We start from the raw sequence: 22675 nt of genomic DNA, 5'->3' as shown, positions 1-22675 counted from the left end.
CCATCATGTTGATTGAAATAAGTCACAGAAGAACATATACAATAAAGTTCAAAACGAGGTAAAACAAAATTGCTTATTTTTAGGGAATATGATGAATATGTGATAAAACCATAAATAGAAGAAAGAATAGTTTCCTAAAAATGAAGACTGTTGGTTACTCCTAAGTCGGAGGGAGAGAGACAGTATTGAGAGGAACAGGAGGGGCTTTGTAGGTCCAGATGGGTAAGACTCTGTGCATTAAATTAGTTTCTGGCTTTATTCTTGGTCATATATTTTTGTTTACCTTACTCAAAAAGTCATTAAAGACCCATCAAGAAAAACTTATTATCTAGTTTAAGTTGCGAGTTCCCTCTGGATTTCTTATTCACAATCCGTTCACTCAGGACAAGTCTGAGTGCTTAGAGAAGGAAGAGGTTCTTGCGGAGCTCAGGGCATGAAGATGAAGGCGGTCTAGTTTAGGAGACAGGTCTGTGTAACTGGAGAAGGGGTGCTTCAGCAGGCGGGGATTAGAGGGAGACCATGACTTCCCAGACGAGAAACACAATTTGGCCACTTAAAAGCTGAACTTGCATAGGTTTCTTAATTTCCCTGAAACTCAATTTCCTCGTCTGTGCAATGGAGATAATACCCCGAGCATCTCATTCACTGGAGAGGATTACACGAGTTAATACCTGCCTCGTGCTTCCAGCAGAGCCTGCAGGCAAGTGAAACGCTCATTAAGCAAGCCTTCCTCTTAGTCTACGTGAGTTTGAATGCACTGAAAAAGGGTGGGTCAGTTGTGCCTTTGAAAGCAGACTTGCTAATTTAGGGGGGGACCATAGAAGGACAAAGGACAGGAACAGGCAGTTTGGCACGTGAGAAGCACGGGATTAAAGAAGAACACGGGAAAAGACGTTCATGAATGTTGGAGACGACCATAAGGGCGGTGGCAGGACCTGCCTGACTACGAGCCTGACGGGAGTGACCCGATTAATTTGGGGTTTGTCCTGGAGGCATCTGTGACCCACAGCAGACTGTAAACATGAAAGTGGCGTAAACAATTTCATATACAAGTGAGTATGCCTTGTAGAGGATGAACTGAGTTAGGACAAATCTGATGGTAAAAGACGACATATTAGCTATTTCAAGAGAAAACTATTGAGGGATTTAAGAAAAGCAGTGGACCAGGAAATGCAGAGTAACAGGAGTTTCATACAGTTCACTACATTCCACAGCAGACCGGCTCACAGGGAGAAAGAAAGAGGGCAAATTTTGCTGCAGAAAAAACTATAGCCCAAATCTCAGCGAGGAAGGGGTATTTCTCACTCAGAAATACCCTGGGTGGGCTGCAACTTTCAAAATGTATCTATCTGTTCATTGTCATTCATCTGTTCATTGTCATTCATGTGATTGCTGATAAGACGGGGAAACAACTTTTCCCCAAATGTTTTCTCGTGTATATCTATGTGTAAATTTATTACAGGGGTTAGCAGAGCCTTCAGTCGTTTTATTTATACTGTCTTTACCATTGTTGCCACACAGAAGCAAATCATAGGGCAATTAAATATATATTTCTGGGGGCAGTGTCTGAAACACACAATCTGATGTAATTTAGCACTTTACGGGTGCCAGGTGCAGTTATGGCATGAAGCTTTTCTGGCCAACGACAGTATAATTCATCAAATAACTTTTATACTTTCAGGGAAGATACTGTTGGTGCTGTTTTGTGGTTATGAACACAACAGCTAGCTATTGTTCTCTTGGGGATTTCTTTCCAAAAACAAATTATTTCCCAACTTCTCAAAGTCACCTGGGAGTTCCAGAGACCTCTTACCTGTTGTAGCCATTTTCTCATATTTGTTCAGCTGCCGAAAATGTTGTTGAGTACCTTTGACATGCCAAGTTTGGGGCAGCACAAAACTAGGGACTATAGATAAATATGTACTTTTGCGAGATTTCATTCCCATTTTGATAGGTACCTTTGGGTTCATGTAGACCAATTTATTTGAATGGACATATGAAAAAGTGATAAATATTATATATAAATCTTACTTGGCGATTTCTTATAACTTGACTCTCCTATGAAAGTAAATATTTGTTTTATATCAATTCCTTGAGTAGTTTTGTTTTGTAAGTGAAATTGAAAACAAAGTCTTTAGAATTTGGCAGTGTTCCCTTGACGAAAAAAATGGATTTATGTGGCCTTAGCATAAAATCTTTGATAGCCCATGTCACGTTGGCATGAGCCACAGCAGGAACAGAAAGTTAACTCAAAGAGAACTCACAGGGCATCGCAAGTGAGAACTCTCCAGGGGGTTATTTAATTGACATAGATAATTAGTACTAGTATATCAGCTGTCAAATCCAAGAAGAGTTCTCCCACAGAGTTTAAATTGCTTAACTATATATACTTAACTATCTACGTTTATTCCAAAAAGATTAAACAAACTCTATCAGATAGAGCTTCCTGTGGGTTTAATTGGGTGACATGGAGAAACAAGGCCCCCTGCTCTGACCCTGGCAGTGTGGTCCGGTAGGAGTCAAGAATGGAGGCTCCCCCATGGCCCGTGCAGTGTGAGAGGGTAAATAAGGTGCCCTGCAAACGTACTGCGGAAACCCTTTCATCAGGAAGAATAAGGGGCAAACATTTACCGGGGGTCTTTCCTATCTGGAATGAGGCTACAAAGTTAAATTTCTAGAAAAGAGATTGACATGATTAAACCTAGATGTTGGGAAATTTTCAGGGCAGTGTGGTAGAGATTGAAGGTAGCAATACACACGAGGAAACTGCTGTATTCTTCTCACAGCAGATAAGGAGGGTCCTAAATGCATCATGGTAAAGAGAACAGATGGAAAGTGGGGTGCAGATGACAGAGATTCTGTGGTTCCCGGCAGCCGGTTAGACTGGGGGAGGAGGGCGGCGGCCGTGCTGGCTGGACTGCAGTATCACTCATATCTGTAGAGAAGCAAGGGGAAACGCTGACATACAGAAGATTAGTTTAGATAAAATGTGCACTGTGTTGTACACAGATTAGTTTTCTAGTGCTGTATAGCAGATTACCAAAATTTAGAAGCTTGGAATGATACCCACGTTATCAGCAACTCACGGTTCTGTCAGTCACAAGTGCAGGTGCACCGGCCGCCATTCTCTGATCCGGGTAGCCCAGGTAGCAATACCTGTGTTAGCAGGACTGAGGACTTGGAGGGTCTGGGAGGAATCTCTTGAACTCACTCAGATTGTTGACAGATCCCTTCCTCGCAGTTGTAGGATGCAGGCCTCACAAGGTTTCTTCAGCAGTGGAGAACCTGCCTCACATCAAACCTCTCAAGATTTACACCTCTCTAATGGCTTCTGCTAGCAGCTTGAAAAAAACTCTGCTTACTTGATTCGATTGGTCTCTCCAGTAATTTCCCTTTCTAAAGATCAGTTAATTAGTAACCTTAGATAAAGAGTGGGCATTGGAAAGTATATTCTAGAATCTGGAAGAGGGCTGAAGTTAGATACACAGACTTAAAAATTAATTCTTCTAGAAGTGATACGGAGAGAATGGAAGGAAGATTGTCTACACTGAGAAGAGAAAAGGGAAAATTCTGAAATCCTGCAGGGAAGGAAGGGAGGGAGGGAGAAAGGGACGGAGAAAAGAAAGAAGAAAAGACAGAAAAAAAGAAAGTCTTAAGGAAAAAAGTCTAAATTTTATTCATGGTCTCTCTCACCTTTTCCCTTCATGAGCGGGACCCAGTTCTTTGGAAGTGCTCTAAACTTTGACTTTGTTCTTCTTAAATAAAATCTCTCTGTTACCCTGAAAAAATAAAATAAATTAGATTTTATTTGTGGAAGTAAATGCCAGGAGTTAAAAAGGGAAAGTAAGACAGGTATTGTTACAATTGAGGAGGTCACAATACCCAAACTGGCATGGAGGTTGCCAGGAAATGAAGAGAAATAAAGAAAGAATAAGCTGACCACCCTAGATGCCCTGCAAAGTGGACCCTGCAGACACTACTCTCTAAGAGTCTAGGGAGGAAAATAGCATCTAATATGTCAGTTGAATGAACGATAAATCATGAGTAGGACAAAAATGAAACTCATAGGGAAAATGCAGTTGTGAGAACATGGAGAAGAAAGGGCTTAGGAGGTAAGAAAACATCCCTCAGTGCACGTGATCTCTGCTCTGCACGGCCTGGTCTTGGATCTTGGATAAGGTGACCAGAGGTCCCGCTTTTGAACAATTTGTCCCGCGTCCCGCGGCGTTTTAAAAAAGTCCCGATTTTTGGAGGTAGTCCAGGTCAAAAATGGCGGCAGCTGCGTTCAGGCTTTCTGGGCTGTTGGGTTGGTCCCGCCCACAGCTGGGGCGGCCCCTGTGGAGTGGTGCCCATGGCAAGGAGGGCTCAGCTCGCAAGTGGAGGGCCCTCACCTTCTACGTTGCCCTTCCTGGGGTGGGAGTGAGTATGCTGAATGTCTACTTGAAATCCCGCCCTGGAGAACACGAGAGACCTGAGTTCATCCCTTACTCCCATCTTTGCATCAGGACCAAGCCCTTTCCCTGGGGAGATGGTCACCATACTATTCCACAACCCTCACGTGAATCCGCTTCCATCTGGTTATGAAGATGAATAAAGAGAACCTAGACCACTACCCAGACATTGGGGACCACAGCATCAGTTTGGACCATGACTCTGCAGTGGACCAGAGAAAGTGTACGGGGCCTTAAGCTCACCTTCTTTTATCATATGATTACCAGTCTTCCATCCCTTTACTTGTGGCGGGAGATGGCTTAAATAAATAAACTAAGATTGGTCAAAAATAAAAAAAGACCCACCCCCCACCCCCATCCCCACCCCCACCCCCGCCTTCCCTGGGTCCCTCTTTACCAATGTTAAAATCTGGTCACCTTAATCTTGGACCAAAGACAAGGATGGTGCATTCTCATCTTTGAATCTGGGATACTTGGTTAGCCCTCAATAGATTTGAATTAAATCAATGAAAAGCACATAACAGGAAGTGGTGCCTGCTTATAAGAGTAGCTTTGGTCTCAGATTGGCCTAGCAGGAGCTTGGTCGATTTTACTTCCTGGTAATATAGTTGCATATAATTTAAAAGATATAATCATGAAATATTAAAAGAATTGTAAAAGTGGCAGTGAATTATTTAGAAAATGTGTCCCTGCCTGCATGATACAATATTCAGACAGGTGTTAAAATGTATGCTCCAAGGACACCCTTAGTATAGTTTTATGTGAGCTGCATATTTTCAAATAATGCTGGAATGCAATTTAAAGCTTTTGCATTCCTTCCTCCGGTTTCCCGGTCTCCTTGCAGAGCTCCCTTTGATTTCAAAGGTACTTCATTCCTAGAATGAGAAATAGGTGGTGGGAAAGTTTAATTCTTTGAGGCTAAAGTTTGAAACAAGTTTTTCAATTTACAGATAAAATTCTCCCTTTGGACTTTAGCATTGTTCAGTTGTACCCGAGATAAATCCAGAGAAGTAGCCCACACCTTTGACTGCATCTTTAGATTATATATGTGCAGGCACAATTTTAGAAATGGGCTGGCAAGAAAGGAAAGTAAGACGGGAGGGATAGGGGATAAAGATACTTCCTCTTCTGCAAAAGAGATAGAGAAAACTCATTGTTTATGTGTTTTAGTCTCAGAAAGCAAAAACTTACTGATTCTACCTTTAGATGCTGGTGATTTATTTGCTGGGGAAATAGAATTTTTTGTTTCTAGTTTATAAAGTTCCTGCTCATTTATAAAATAAGCATGTATTCTGTCCTTGGTACCCTAAATCATTTCAAATCTACAAATATTTATTGCATATTTTGGCTAGACTCTGTGGTTGGTGTTGGTGGAATGTATAAGATACAGCCCTTGACCTGCAGGAATCTCTAATCTACTAGGAAGGAGAGATAAATACATGTTTTATTTCTGCATGGAAAAATGTAATAAGGCAAAAGATAGAAACCTGCTATAAATACTCAAAGTGCCATATGTCAGCCATCTGAAAGCCTTTGTTTTATTATGTTGGCTATAATGAAATATAAAAATACTCAAATGGACATGAAACCAAACTTGGCATTAATCGCCCATTTGGCACTTGGAAAAATAAGTCATATTAAAGGGTCTCTTAAGCACCACTTCTAACTACACTTAACTCATAATTTTTGAAGAGGTTTAATTATTGAAGAATATCAACACTCATCTGATCTAGAGCAGCCTTAACGTGTCAGAGTCACACAAAGCCCCAGCGTCAGTGGGACACTGCCCCTTCCTACCACATTCCCCATCATCCACTGTCCATGGTGCTCAAGAAGGTTCTGGGAAGCTCCCTTTCCATACTGAAGGTCCCACTGTTGCTGTCTTTGTTCTCATGTCTCGACGCCTTGGAATTCTCTGGTGGGCCTTTGGTAGGACCTGCACTGTCTACCGTCTGAACCATTTATTTTAATTCTACTGGAAGGACATGAGTCAAACAAGGAGCCAAGAGGAGACTTCAGGGATGAATGTCTGGGTGGACAGAGCCAGCCTGGAAGGTTTCTCCAGACACTCTCTGCAGAGTTAAGGAAGGGATCATAGTGTTTGGGATGGGCAGGAAAGGAAAAGAAAGATGTGAGCTACTGTGTTTCCCCCAAAATAAGCCCTAGCAGGATTTCTATGCATTTGTTAAATATAAGCTCTACCCTGATAATAAGACCTAGTGATGCATTTTGGCAAGGAGCGGTAAGGAAGACTGGAATACCTTTTATCTGCCACAGCTCCTTTCTCCGAGCCTTTCACACTAGCGCCAGTTCGCATGTGGTAACGGCGGGTTGCAGGCATCCTGTTGCGCACCTGCTAACGGCTAGGGGAAAGGACTTCACGCATCACTAGCACCAGCCCCACCAACAAGGTCGGCTCCCTCGTCAGGTTCCAGAAAAAGATGACTTAACTGTATTTGAATCGATGTAGATTGTTGTATTATATTTAATAAAAATAAGACATCCCCTGAAAATAAGCCCTAGTGTGTCTTCTTGAGAAAAAATAAATAAAAGACAGTGTCTTATTTTGGGGGAAACACGGTAATTACCAGCATCAGAAGAACAAGTGCCAGAGAGATCTCAAACCAGATCATGGCATATAGATGCCTCTTACACAGCCCGTGTTCCTTGAAGTCTACGCCCACAAAATCACAGAGTATGGAGAAACAGCCATTGTTAAAGCACTTTATGAACCATTGAGGCAGGGTAGGCATTGAAAGAAGTGGGAGTTGAAAAAGCAGAGATTTGCTTACTATAGAGAAATAAAATGGCAGAATGAAAGAGGAGGTAAAAGAAGTGAGAAGGGAAGGAAGGGAAGGGAGGAAGGGAGAAAAGAAAGGAAGACAGATACCAGGGGATGGATAGTAATTGGCCCCGCCTGGGTCACATCCAGCATGCTGTACCCCACGTCTATCACAATATTGACCCTGAGTCAGGAGGGAAGGTGCCCAGACTGACGGCCTCACCATAGCCTGCTGGAATTGGTGTCCTTTGCAAGTGGGTTGCTTTTACTAGAAAAAGCCAGTGAGCAATGGTAGATGATTTGCACCATGACAAAATCTGCTTGTTTATTGAAACTATTGTACTAGTTCCTCTTTCATTAACATAATCCGCCAATAAGGAGAAGAACTCAAGTTTAAAAATCATAGCTGACCAGAATAATTCAAGCCGTATGTTTTCCTATTTTCAGGCTCTGGGAAGTTAGGAATTAAGTCACTGTAGGTAGACACAGGACAGGTCAGAGTCATTTAGCCGTGTGCCACTGTAAATTAGATGATTTCTCATCACGCCTTCCTGTTCCTGACTGCACAAATGTGTCTCAAAAGCATTCATGGTCATAAAGTAAACCACTAATTGTGTATCCCACACTGGTCAGTACGGTAAGGTAAGCCTTCATGACTACAAAGATAGGTAAATGCTTCGGTGATATATTTGCGATGAAACTCAGGCACTATCGTGCCCTCACAGGCACCAATGTCGAGCCTCGCTCCACGGGCACCTTAACTGGCCTGTGTATGAAATACGCATATAGCAGGGGTGAGGAGCCACCAGCCTGGGAGGAGGTTCCAAGGCCCAAGTGTGAGTTTGATCTTGTCTATAGAGAGATGCCACACTTGCCCTTAAAATTTCTCCAAATTAATGTTCCTCAAAATGAGTGGCTGCTTCTGGCTCTGTCAGAACAGAGCAGGAGGAAGCAGACTGGAGACACAGCCTCTGAGCTGGACTCCTGGTTTCACACCCCAGCTCTGCCACACCGGGGTGTGGCCTTGAGCACCACAGTCTCTTTCTCTTGGTTTCAGTTTTCTCTGCACAAGTGGCACAAGCCTAGGATCTCCCTCATAGAGTTATCCTGAGAATTAATTGGGATAATTTTTTACAGTGTTTATTTAGAACAATGCCTTGCACATACAGGCACCAGAGAAGCTCTCATTAAATGAAGGGATGAATTAATAGATAAATAAATAAGTAAACTTCAAGTTTTAAGTACTCATTAAGAGCCTTTGTTAATTAATATTTCATGCCAATTAAAATTATACAAACATTTCATGCTTATTGTAAATAATTTAAAGCTAAATAGCTGCAATAAAACAAAAATTACCCATAGTCTTAGAGTAACTATCAATGATGTTTTAATGTATTTTTTCTACTTTTTTGTACAACAAATTGGAACCGTAGAACATAATTGTATATTCTCATCTGTAATGTTATTTTCTTATTTGGAATTTTGGGGTTTGTCCCATTGTCTATTTTACTAATGTGGTTATTTTTCTACACTGATTCCCTGTTACTAGGTAGAACTGATTGATAGATATTTGGATAAGTTCCATTTTTATCATCTTGTGATGCTGTAATAAACATTCTGTGTGAAAGTGTTTGCTCCCTTCTGGGAGATAAGGGAATCTGGCCATGAAACTCCTGAGTCAAAAGAAGGAACATGTAAGGTACTTGATAAATATTGTCAAAATAAAATCCATAACTCTTATGCCAGTTTACATGGATAGTAAGTATCATCACTCCTTCTCAGGTGACGATGCAACCAGATTGTCAGCCTGAACTAACTCAAGTCCTGGAATGCACAGCGGCTGTCCCCTTCCCTGCTACTCATGACCGTTTCTCGCTGGCTCCGTCTTCAGACTTCTCTTTGTCTATCAGTCTCTTTTCCTCTCTTTTGTCATTTTTTAAAATCAGATTTTTAGTTGTTGCTAAAAAAAACCTGTCTCATGAGGTATGTTCTTCCCAATATTCACAGACTTTATTCTAACTTGAAAGTACTAACTCTCTCCCACCCCTTCCTTTGTAATCCAGAAGATCTCAGACTGTAAGATGATGTCTTTACTCTGACGTAGTTACATTTGCTAGTGGGCTTGGTGTAGTAAGCACCAGAAACCTAAGTTTTAATTGTGCTTTTAAATGTAGAGAAATAATAAAAAATGTCCTAGAAAATAGAAAACTTATTCATGTGCTGCTGTTCCTGCAGCCTGCAGAATTTGTTACTTGGAGACCTAGTTTCTTACCTAAGCAGACTATCCTGTTTCTTGCCGTCTCTGAAGCACATTCTCTAATGCAATTTATTCATTGAAGCATACAATTGTGTTTCTGCCTTAGGGCTTTATTTTCATCTCCTTACAATACACAAAATTAAACCCCAAAGACAATAGCAATATGTGTTCCAAATAAGTCTTCAATAGATATTTGTAATTTATATTTCATGCAATATGGCGAGATTCTGCGCATTGATCGAGAACACTATAAAGAGTGTAAACTAAATTGTCAAATGTGGCTAGAATGTATTTCAATGAAGACAGTTTTATCAATCTAAACTTAAAATATATTTCAAAAACCCTGAAATGGCAGATTTCTGCTTCTATTGAGCTGGCTTTGCTTACTTTTGAGTTTGTTATTAATAATTTTTCTGAAGGAACCGTGATTTCCTTTTTTTATTTTAACATATTTAATTGACAAAGGTGCATACATCCAAGGTATACGGAGTGATGATTTGAATTTATACATGTAGTCTTATGATATCAAAATGAGATTAATTGACACATCCATCACCACGCATGCTGCATGTTAGATTCCCAGAGCGTGTTTATCTTACAGAAGGAAGTCTGTATTATTCAGCGTCTCCCATTTCCCCACTTCCACCGTCCCCAGCCTCCTGCAATCACCCATTCTCCCTTCTGTTTCTATGACTGACTTTTTGGATTTCACATGGAAGTGAGGTCGTGTGGTTTTTGTCTTTCAGTGTCTGTCATAGTTCACCTAATAAAATATCCTTCACGTTCATACATGTTGTTGCAAGTAAATAATTTCTTAGTTTTTATTTTATTTATTTTTTCAAAGACAGAGTCTTATTTTGTTACCCTCGGTAGAGTGCTGTGGTGTCACAGCTTACAGCAACCTCCAGCTCTAGGGCTTAGGCGATTCTCTTGCCTCAGCCTCCCAAGTAGCTGGGACTACAGGCGCCCGCCACATCCAGCTTTGTTGTTGTTGTTGTTGCAGTTTGGCTGGGGCTGGGTTCAAACCTGCCACCCTCGGAATATGGGGCCGTGGAGTAAACTGCCACCGGCATTAAGCTCCTCTGAGGAATTGGTAGGAGGGAGAACTTTTCCTCCCATCACCACCACAGAGGATTTTGCTCTGCAACAAGGGATATAAGTTCTGCTCACAATGGGTATCTGCTTTGCCTGTTGACTAGTCAGAAAATGACCCAGTTAGTGTATCTTTCTAGGTCTTTACCACAGTCTTTTCTGTGACCATTTCTCCTCAGAGTGCTCACAGACCCAGCCGGGGTGTTTGTAAGCTGTGTCCACAACAGGCTAGAATTTCAGAAAGGGCAGGAAGCTTGCTAGCAATGACTAGTTTAAATGTAAACTGGATGGCTTTTCTTTGTTCTGGCTCACTCAGCTTCCTTTTTAATTTTTCTCTTTTTCTGGGGGTGCTTTTCCTTGTCAAGAACGGGGTCTTCGGTTCCCATTCTGCCTGCAGTAGGATATATAACACTATGCAAACCGTACAAGCTAAAAAGGCTCCTACAGGTGTTTTGAGAACGAGTTAACCTGAGTAAACTGCCCACAGACAACAGGTGCTCAGTAACAGGGGCTGTTTGAAAGTTATCAAGTGGGGGCATGGGAGATGGGTGGAAATGTACCCAATAGACACACCGAATGCTATCTGGGGGACAGGCAGAGTTACAACCCCGAATCAAGCATTACAAAAGTAATCCATGTAACCAAAAGCATTTGTACCCTACTTGAATTAAAAAATATATTTAATTCAGGTTTAGGAAGAATAGAGGATTTTGAAAATGGCAAACTTGAGGAGAAAAGAGGAAGAAAAATTGACAGAAAAAAATAGTAATGACTGATGGAGGCAGGATCTCAGATGCTGAAATAAGACAGGATATAGAAGAGAAAACCATCGTACTGGATCAAACACGAACATTTAAAGTCCAAAAACACAAATTGAAAATAATAAGCCAATTAAAAATTCATAATAGAAAGATACAGTGCCTTGCATGAAAAATAAGTGTTTATTCTAAGTCACTTCGGCATTAATAATTTTTGAAAAATTTGAATAATAATTTAGAGCTAGGTAGAGGCTAGTAATGTGGTTAAGCATTTCTGTATTTTTTTATTTTTCTTCATTCGTTTACAATTGCCTTCTTCTCATTTTCTCTCATATACTTTTTTAACTTTAAAGTATGGTTCTTATACAAGACGTCTTGGTTCTTATACAAGACGGCTTTAAGAGTTTCGTGAATTGGCAAGTTCTCTGCTAACAGATGATAAGAATGTTCATCTTTAACCCCCAAATTCAAATAATACCGAGGGGCAGTGTTGCTAATGGCGCATGATGATTTCAGTCTTTATTTCAGTATTAAACTAGGGACACTTCATTAATTTTTAAAGGGGTTTGATTTGCCTATTAAGTAGTTTATAAAATCACCTTACTTTTAGTATCCTAGGAAGACTGAAGTATTTTGCATATTCCTCTGTGTTTAGCTTATTTTTTCATGTTTCTCCATAAACAAAACCATATTTGAAAGAACTTAAGGTAAATTTTTTTCTATTGTTTGCAATGTTCAGGGGTCTTTTGTTTTAAATCTCTCCTTTATATATATATACATATATACACACACACACAGAGGAAGAAAATATGGAATTTGGAATCAGACATGTCAGAATCCAAAATGATTTCTATCCCTAAGGCTCTACAGCATGAGAAAGTCATTGAAACTCTCCAAAGGTTAGTGTTTAGCATGTATAATATTCAATTTTTGATAAAGATAACACTTAAGTCTATTTTTATATATGTCACCAAGCATAAACTTTTGGTATTAGTAATTTATTTATAGAGATATGATTAAGGATTAGCATTCCTAATGTTTAAAAAGCTCACAAAAATGGGATTAAAAAAGCATTAAGATGTTAATATATAGAAAAAAGCTAAAAACAGAATATTCAATGGCTAGTTTTATAATCTATATGTATGAAATATTTAAAATCACTAGTTAATGTACAAGAGCAAAATAACATAGTGATAAATAATCTCATATTCATTAAAGTAGGTAAATTATAAATCGATAATGATAACCAGAACTAGAAAAGATGTACACTATATTCAATACCAACCCTAAACCATATTATTTGCAACTTTACCTACTTTTAATCTATGTGTATATTTGATATTCTGATTTTTTCTTAAATAACTAGACAATAATCTCTACCATTATTTCTTTTGGCTTCCCTGTGTTCTATATGATGATTTTGCCCCAAGTTCCCTAATTTTCCCTTCTTGATGAAAACTGAGATATCTCCAGTTTCAGCTGACTGTGGTTAGTGGTATAGTAGGGAAAAGAATATATCCGTGCATTTCTCCTTGGGGGGAGGCAGGGGAAGAGGTGAGAAGCAAAGGGAGTCTTTCTACAGGAAGGAAAAAAAAAAAAAAAACATGTTCCAATGGGGGCAATGTGGAATTAATGGATGGAAGTCACAATTACATTTTGCCTAATGAAATGAGTGTGCAGCCACTTTGTCTCACCAAATAACATAGATTTTTGTGCTTGGTCACCTAGTACCCCACACTCCCCTGGTTTTTTTCTATCTCACTTGCATTCCTTACCTTTTCTTCTAAATAGTTATAAAACATTCACATGTCCCCTTAATGACTGGACAGTTCTCTCAATGTATCATCTCATTTAATTTGATCTTGAAATATCATTCCTATTCTGATGACTCCTAAATTTATAATCTTAATTCCTTACTTCTTCCTAAGACCCAGACTCATTTCTACAGTCAATTTGGAATCGTGATTTAAAAAGAGATTAAGGCTGAAACATAACTCTGGATTTTTTGACCTGAAATCTGTTTCTTTAATAGTCTTGTCTGTCCCAAATAAAGGTACTAGCCCCCTCTAAGTTCCTCAAGTCAAAACATCCGGCAGCCATCCTTGATTGCTTCTTTGCTCTTCTTATCTATGACTGGCTGTCACCTTAAAATGCTATCCATCGGTGTGTCCTGTCAGTCCTCTCATCCGCCTGCCTCACTGTATAGGTACTAATGACACCACCATCCAGTGTACTTCTTATTATTATTTTTTTGGTTCCTCTGTTGGCCTCAGAGATCCTATAAATTTACTCTTTGTATAGCAGTTATAGTGGTATTGTTTTCATGTAGTAGAACAAAGTTAATTTAACATGATAATTTGATCAGAAGTTGCTAAATGTTTCCAACAGTGCTCAGAGAGAAATATATTTCTGAATTAAAAGAAAACACATATGGTGTATGTACTATTAGGTCAGGTATCCTAAGGCTGGAGAATATCTTTCTCTTTTTTTGTAGTGCTTCATTAATACAAGACAGGTGTTCATTTATAGGTTAATATTGGAAAATTCGATTTTCTATAAGAATATGCTCTATAAGCCTTATGGTTATCACAAAGTTAAAAGTTATGTTCTTGAGGAATTAGTGAAAAACTGTCTAGTTAGCACTTTAATATTTTAATCTCTTTTTATTCTATGTCATTAAATATAAATAAAAAATGCAGAAAATAGACAAAACATGGAATTTTTAAACTTAATTAGATATTTTCCACTGTTTCTAACAATGCCCATTGTTTTATTTCTACAATCATTAGATTTTTAAGTAATTTCTAATGAGGACTTTGTGAATTAGATGGTTAACCATTAGATGGTTAGTGAGAACATCACTAACAAAATACATATGTTAACGATATTGTATCTTCTCGTTACACATTTCCTCGTCACACGCTACTATGCCTTAGGTGTGCTTTGCTTTTAACTTTAATTTAACTGCTGATAGGATCTGAATCAAAGTTTTGAGGGTTATGATTTTGACCTCATATTCTACAATGTCACACCAAGTTATGCTTATGCCTAGATTTGGGACACATTTCTTCCTGATAGTAATCCAGCAGACTTTTTATTATACCACCTCAGTCTCAGGCTGGAAATACAACTAATTATATTTTAAAGAATCCATATTAGTAGTACAGTTGCCATAAAGATGTGGGAAATTTTTTATGAAAGTAAGTGATGTTGACCCTAGTAAGGTGTGTGAAAATTATGGGTTCTTTTGTGTTGATATGGTTTTCAACTGTTTTCTAGGAATTGTCATTCTAGCCCATTATTACATTACCCAAGTCAAGCTTGTGATTTGAAAAAAATCTATTAAAGCAGTTCTTTGCAAGGAAAATTGATGTACCTGTGTAGGTGAATCTATCACAGATTGCACAAAACAACTATACAGGCTTATCTGGTATATATATAGACACAAATTATTTCCTAGAGTTATTTCCCTACTCTTTTAGATTCTAGAGAGGTGGTGGGATTACTATTGTAAATATTCACTGTGTATATAAAGATATACCCATGATGTTTTTAGTGAAATAATTTTATGTTGGCAAGTTTAAAAATGCCAAAACTCTCCCCTCTTCACTAAGACAGATTCTATACTGACACGGCAAGTACTTATATGGTACTTGTGCCATCTACCTTCATAGGAATCACAGGGATTCTGAGAATGAACTTGGGAATATAATGCTTGCTATCCAGGAACCAGGGTTAGGATTGCAATAAATAATATGTATGGAAAGTGCTGACAGTACAGGAGGGAGGCTTTCACTATAAATGAGTTACAGAGGAGACCAACGTACCCATAAGAGATGTTTAAATTAGATCTTGAAGTATATGTTTACTACATTTAACTATTTTGAGCTTGAGAATAATCCCCTTGCATTTTCTTCTTAAAAAGTGAAATAAAGCAGAGAATGTCTTTATAACCAATGTTTTCAAGCATTTGAAATTACTAAATCATAGTCTGAGACTGAGTATACAAATATGAAAGATGGAGATAGGAGGCAATTTTCCACTTACTTCAAGTCAAGAGAAGTATCTGTCTCAATTATATTTCACTGGAAAATGGCCTCATGTTTCTGTGCTTTCATGTATGGTAGAGTTAGCTTGAAAATCATTACATATACAACACATTTTCCTTATATCATTTCATGCATCACTGTATACAGAATATGTGCATATATCAATTGAATACATGATTGCCATACTGCAGGGAAATTTGCATATCATTTGCATATATTTGTATATGCCATTGACATTATTGCATATATAATAACAAATTTTGTTATTGCACAGAGAATATATATGTTTCTCTTTACTATTCTGTATTTCTTCCAGTGATCTTTTTAGAGACAAGCCTCTGCCCCAGAAAATAATGAGGTTTCAGTAAAGGAGTCCCTGAGGCAGATTGGCATGGAGTTATTATTTGCATCCTCAATTATTTTATTATTAAGCAATAAACTATATTAAGTAACGAGTTAGAATATTTCCATTTTGTATATGTGCCTCTGACCCTTTTCTTTGTTAAGCGGAGGAAATATTAATAAATAACTAAAACTTATTTTGTACAAAATACTAGTTAGAGGTTGAGTGCAGTGGCTCATGCCTGTAATCCCAGCACTCTGGGAGGCCAAGGCTGGTGGATTGCTTGAGCTCACAAGTTTAAGACCAGCCTGAGCTAGAGCAAGAGAGAGATCCTGTCTCAAAAAAATAAATAAATACTAGGTAGAAACTCTGTTTTGACTATACCCTTGAGCATCTGTTTTAAAATTCAATTACTGTTAACCATTTATCTAAAAGCCACTACATAAGTTAAAGGAATTTCCTACTATGAGTTAAGTTTGAATTCTTGAAGTTGTTATTTTGAATTGTGTATCATCTCAGCCAACTTACTGGATGTCTCTGAAGCATACCTGTAAGAAGATTGCCTGTCCCTCAGGGATAACTAGGATGTCCTTATTCATCTTTAGCTCATCGGAATACCCTGCCCACCCACTCTCCTGACCTGAATAGGCCAGTTTCTTCTCAACATGGGGAGAAAGTGATTGGGACAATGGTCACAGGATGGAATATGCCAATGAATTAGTAATAATTGTAAATCAAGTAAAACTTGTTAAAACTAAATTCTAATTGACTACTCCTATCCTAGTGGCATGCAATCTGAGTGATAAAGTTTCTATACTTTCCAAAGGATGTTTCCAAGATAATGGCTGAAGACTTAATCTTATGAAGATAACTGAAGGATTTTTAAGAATGAACTTATATATTTTCTGAATGAGAATATCTACTGAAAATACATTAAGCTACAAAATAACATTTTAAATAATAATAAAATCATAATATTTATTGAATAATATTAATATTATCAACATTAATATTAATATTTATACAATAACATACAATTGATGTGTTTATTAATATTAATATTTGTATTAATATTAATGTTGATAATATTCATAATATTTAATTAAATAATATTTTATTAATCAACAAAATAATATCTATAATAAATACAGTGAGTGCCCCTGCTAAAACTAACAATATTTCTCTATTGAAGATACAATGAGAACCATTAGCATGAGTAAGGAATTTTTTCAATGACAGTTAAATTTGTCTTCATGATCTATGTTTTTCTTGCACGATGTGCAACTGGACGCAAAGATTTTGCATTCTAGTTTCAAGGGGCTTATTTCCACAATGTCCTTATTTATTAATTGATTAATTTGTATATTCATTTTTTTACTTCATTAATTCTTATGTTCATTGATTTAACAGATATATATTGAGTGCCTATTATGTCCAGACTGCCATGCCAGTCTACTAAATAATGAATAAAAGTAACTCCTTGACTTAAAATAGCTGATGGTCTTTAGAGTTTACTTATACACTTTTTCTGGGTTTATTTCAAATTCCATGACTTAAGTGATTTCTGTGGTAATATTCTCCCTTTAGTGTTCCCTAAATAGGGAGCCGAGTTTGATGAGCTAGAAATTACTATTGCATGTTTGAATTCTAAAGCCCTTTTAAACCCCAAATCTTACTTTGTGCACCACTGCCAAGCAATGTTTTTTTGTGAGCTGCATGGATAAGAATGTTTTTATAGATTTTTATTTCTATCAGGAAATAACATCTTGAGAATGATAATATTTTCTAGACAATGCCAGTGAATGGGCATTTGACTGGATCAGCCAAGAAATTATTTCTAATTAATTATGCCATATCCAAAAATCAGCAGACTTTCCTAAGAACACATGCCAGGGATGAAAAAGTACAAAGTAAACCAGATTTGTATACATAAAATTGACACAACTTTTAATTTCCTGGAAATGTTAACACTTGCCTTTGACTAATTTGACCTGGATTGCATTTAAAAGTACAGTGAGCAGGGTGGCACCTGAGGCTCAGTGGGGTAGGGCGCCAGCCCCATATACTGAGGGTGATGAGTTGGAACCCAGCCCCAGCCAAACTGCACCAACAACAACAACAACAAAAAGTAGCCAGGTGTTGTGGCAGGCACCTGTAGTCCCAGCTACTCGGTGAGGCTGAGGCGAGAGAGTTGCCTGGGCCCAGGAGTTGGAAATTGCTGTGAGCTGTGATGCTACAGCACTCTACCAAGGGTGATAAAGTGAGACTCTGTCTCTAAAATAAATAAATAAATAAATAAATAAATAAAAATAAAAGGACAGTGAGCCAAGGATGCTGGGGAACACAGCCTGAAGTTCCTCAGCTGTCCTTACAGGCACAATTACATAGCACAGTCCTCCTAGCTGCAAAGAGGAAACACGACTTCAGTGACTTGACTTGGTTATAATATTTTTATTTGCCTTTATTTTTTAATCATACACAACTTTATTTTTGTGAACAAAGTATACTAGATATCTTTTTTATATAATAAAATCTTTATTAAATAATTTTTTTCTTCATTCTCCAAATGAATACATTAGATCCTCATGTATTAAAAAAGGGTACCAAAGGAGTTATTCATAGTAAAAATGGAAATGACCAGAGTCATTAACAATGAAGATTACAGTGAAGTGTAACTTAGCAATGATGTAAATAATATCTCCCTAATAATGATAAAAAAGATCACTGAAAACTTGAACGATAGGCAATAGAAGTAGAAATGAATTGATAGCATTCCTAGAGATTTTAACTCAAGAATTTGCATTTCACTTCAACTTTCTTTGGAAAAGGAAGTAAGGAACACTTACTCCAAGCTCCCGTCCTACTTAACCTTCCCCTCTAAAGTCATGCTATTAATGGACTTCTATTTGAGTATCTTCAATAGTGGAGAGCTCACCTTTTTTGTGGTGATCCATTCTCTTGTTGAAGATATCTAAAAAATGCTAGATTGGTCACTGACTTCCTATAGCTTCTTTTTCTAATACTGTCACCTGAAGTAACACACCCACACCGCGAAAGTTTACAATAGAACTTCCATAGTTGACCACCTCCCTGCAGTGATCACCTCCTTTCATTGACCTGGTTTCCCTAGACCTGGACATGCACCACATGTACATGTCAGTGCACTGGGCCTCGCTCCTTATGCTGAACACCTCTGCATGTTCACCAGTTTGCTACAGTCCCTCGAATGGTCAACTTACAGAACGTCTACTCTGTATTTTCCCTTTGCCGTACTATTATGAGGACATTTTAAAACTATGGCCATGTATCATTTATACTGTTTGGTAAGTAAATTAAGCTCAGCTGGCAGGGCGCTGGCCACATATACCTACGGTTCAAACCCAGCCTGGGCTTAATAAGCAACAATGACAACTACAACCAAAAAAAAAAAGAAAAATAGCCAGGCATTGTGTTAGGTGCCTGTAGTCCCAGCTACTTGGGAGGCTGAGGCAGGAGAATTGCTTAAGACCAAGAGTTTGAGGTTGCTGTGAGCTGTGATGGCACTGCACTCTACCCAGGTGACAGCTTGAGACTCTGTCTCAAAAAAAAAAATTATAGGTTAAGTAAGTATTCAAAATTTTCTAATTAAACTTAATTGTCACTATTTTATGTTAGACTTGTTTTGTTCATTTTGTTGCAATTCCTGCTATGTGACAAGCCTAATGTAAATTATGTCTGTAAACAATATGTGTACAACAGCATTGAAAAAAAGTCTGTTTGCTTTCACGCTGTGGCCCAGGCTCGCCTCTGCAGATTGCTGTGGCTTCTATACAGACCAGGAATTGGATCAAATGAGTTCACATTAGTTTGAACTGCTGTATAGGCTGTAATATTTTATATGGTAGTATTTGTTCTTGTGTCTGAATTTCATTCTTTTTTGTCTTCTATATCATAAATTTCAGGTAATATTTTACATTTTAAAACAAGTGACATTCTTAAGTCAAAGATCTTAAGATACAATTAATCTGTGACATTCCCTGCAATTAATTTATATCTTTTAAATATATGAAAGTAAACTTAGCTTGGAGTAACTCTTTCCTGACAACTGAGCCTGTCACCTACAAAGTGACTGATATGCAAACAGAATCTCTGATAGATAGATTTGCTTTCAAGTTTGCGTCGTTGCTAGAAAGTGAATGATTTTAATGTTGCTATTAGTATCTGGATATTATCAGCATTGTAAAGAGAGCTTTTGGCAAATTTTCTTAGTGTTATGATAAACCATTGAAGGAACAACATATGTAATAAGGAGTTTTTTTTAGTCCCAGTAAAGTATTTGTTTCAAATTTCTTAAAGTTCACTCAATATTCATTTATATTCTTTGGCTGATTCTCAAAAGGAAAGGATTTGTAGAATGAGTAATTGACAGACAAATGTAGCCGGTAATGTTGAATTTCGAAGTAAATTGTTTTCATTTATAAAGTGAAAAATTGTTTTCACTAGTTAAAAAAATACTATTTTTAAAAGTATTAAAGCTGAATAATCTATACACATAAATTTATGTGGTTTTGGAATATTTGGTGGTGTTATTACATAATTAGAATACCTTATATGTCTATTCTTTTAACTAGTAGAAGATAGAAATTAAGTTACTCCTTAATTTTCTCCTACAAAGCTTAAGCATCTTTAATCTCTTCAGAGCAATATTATAAGATTAAGTTCCCTCGTGATCCTGATTATTCTTCTCAAGCATTCTTATGTTTTTGATTGTTAAAATGTTGGTCCCGTGAGGTTTAGCACCTTTTCTTATGTTGTAAATCTTACAATTCTTCTACGTGGATTTTTTACTGAGTTGTTTCCCATGGACTTGTAGGAATTATTTATACATTTTGGATACGCACATTTAGTTATATGTTTAATAATATCTTCTCTCCATCTCTGATTAGCCATTTCATTCTTTTATTAATGCCTTTTGATAATCAGTAACACCTAAATTTTAATATAATCTAATTTATCTATCTTTTCCTGAATAGTAAGTGTCTTTTGAATCCTGTTTAAGACATCTTTCCTAACCACAAAAATATGATGCGATTTCCCTGTGTTATCTTTAGAAATTCTAATGTTCTATGTTTTGCTGTTTGATCTACACATTTTGAACTCGATTTTTGAGTATGATATAGAGATGAGCCACATTTAGATTTTTCCCATGTACAAGTGACCTTGAATGTGTTACTGAAACAATTCCCCAGTGTCTACGATGTTGCTATGCTACCATTGTCATAAATCAAGTGCTAACATGCACATTATCTATATGTAGGTTTGTTTCAGGAACATATATATCTATATATTTTGTTATTTGATCTATTTATTCCAATATCAGTAATACTTAGGTACTCAGTAGCTAGCTTTAATATGTTTAGGTATCAACAGAATAATGATAATTACCAGGAAAATGAAAATTAATCCCACAATGAGCCAGAATGTATAAACTAAACTTGAGACAGAGAGAAAGTGTGTGTGTATGTGAGAGAGAGAGAGAGAGAGAGAGAGAGAGCTAGTGTAATACCCAGTTTTGGCAAGAATGCAGAACAACAAAAACTTTCATAACATAATGAGGGATGTAAAGGGGGTTATGGAGGACGAATACAATTGACTATAGTGTGTGCACAGTTCTTCTCTTGGTTTCATACCCCAAATAAATGCATATTTAGGTGCTCAAAATATGAATAAGAATGTTGATAGAAGCACTATTTGTAATAGCTCCAAATTGGAAAAATTCTCATGTCCAACATTGGATAAAAGCATAGTATACAATGTAAAATTAGGCAGTGAAGAAAATGACCGGTCTACTGCTAAATGCAACCACGCCAACGAGTCTCTGGGCAGGTGTCTGGGGAGGAAAGGGGTGGCCATTTGGGAAAGGAAACAGGCGAGCTTTTGGATTGCTGGCAGTGATTTCTTTATAGATCTGGTTATGCTGTTTTTGTGATTATTCGTAATACTATCTAGATGCTTGTGATTTGTTCATTTTTCTACCTATATTTTTGTGTATACATACGTAATATATGTACTAATATATATGTGCTGTGTATTCTAAGCATTATACACCTTTAATTGTAAAGTTGACAGTTTATTTCTTCAAGCTTATCATTGATGTTAAAATAAATTGTGTCTGTATAGATTCATATTTTTATCCCATCAAGAACTTTTTAAATCATAATTCAGTTAGTTGTCCTGTTAGGTTTCTTTTCCAGCTGTATGTAATTGATGAATTTCATAAGTGTGCCTTAGATAAAATAGATACTAAAAATGACGGTACACAGAGTGAAACCCTGTGGCACGTCATAGGGGCCCTTCAAGCTGACATCAGCATTAATCAACAAATTTGGGGCATGGCTATTAACCATTTTCTAATTTACCCAAAACTCTTCTCACCCAGCCCACATTTTACCATTTTATATTTGTCAAAGATTTTGCCAAATGCTTTTCTATAATTAAATTTTGAGGTATATCAGGAATTTATTAAGTTCTATTAAATAAGAACTTGATTTGAAAAAGAAGGAATGTCTTAGAACCCACCAACACCACTTCTGCTATTGACAGCTCCCCATGTAGTGTTTTTCCCGTAATATTCCCAACTCATATGTGAGATTTTGACTAAGAGCTCTCTTACCTGTTTCCTAGACTTACCGGTTCCCTCACTTTTAGAATTTACTTTTTGTTTTTGCCTACCTTTTCTGTCAACTCCTTTGATAAATATTCAAGGAAGCTAAGTTACATTTACGAATAATGCCAGTCCTTTGGGAGATAATCTGAATCTGAATGCCTCAAAAAGTTAAGCAGTTTTGTCTCTCTTTCTGTGTCCTAACTTGTCTCAGGAGATAATTCCCAGTACTCAGCTGTTAGTTTTGCTACTCCCAGAATGATATGAAAAAGTATTTTTTTTTTATTTTTTTGATAGTAG

The 22675-nt window shown here is 37.3% G+C and overlaps 1 protein-coding gene and 1 pseudogene across 2 annotated transcripts in view; both read left to right on the top strand.

The window, feature by feature from the left end:
• Positions 1 to 22675, top strand: part of CNTNAP2 (contactin associated protein like 2) — a 1940687-nt gene that overhangs the window by 591296 nt on the left and 1326716 nt on the right. The window lies entirely within an intron of this gene.
• Positions 4270 to 4652, top strand: LOC111726074 (annotated as a pseudogene).

This window comes from Otolemur garnettii, unplaced genomic scaffold (assembly GCF_000181295.1).
Source record: "Otolemur garnettii isolate 467f Iridium unplaced genomic scaffold, OtoGar3 scaffold00053, whole genome shotgun sequence".
Taxonomy (NCBI): domain Eukaryota; kingdom Metazoa; phylum Chordata; class Mammalia; order Primates; family Galagidae; genus Otolemur; species Otolemur garnettii.
Note: the sequence above shows the minus strand (reverse complement) of the source record. Positions and strands in the feature narration are given on the sequence as shown.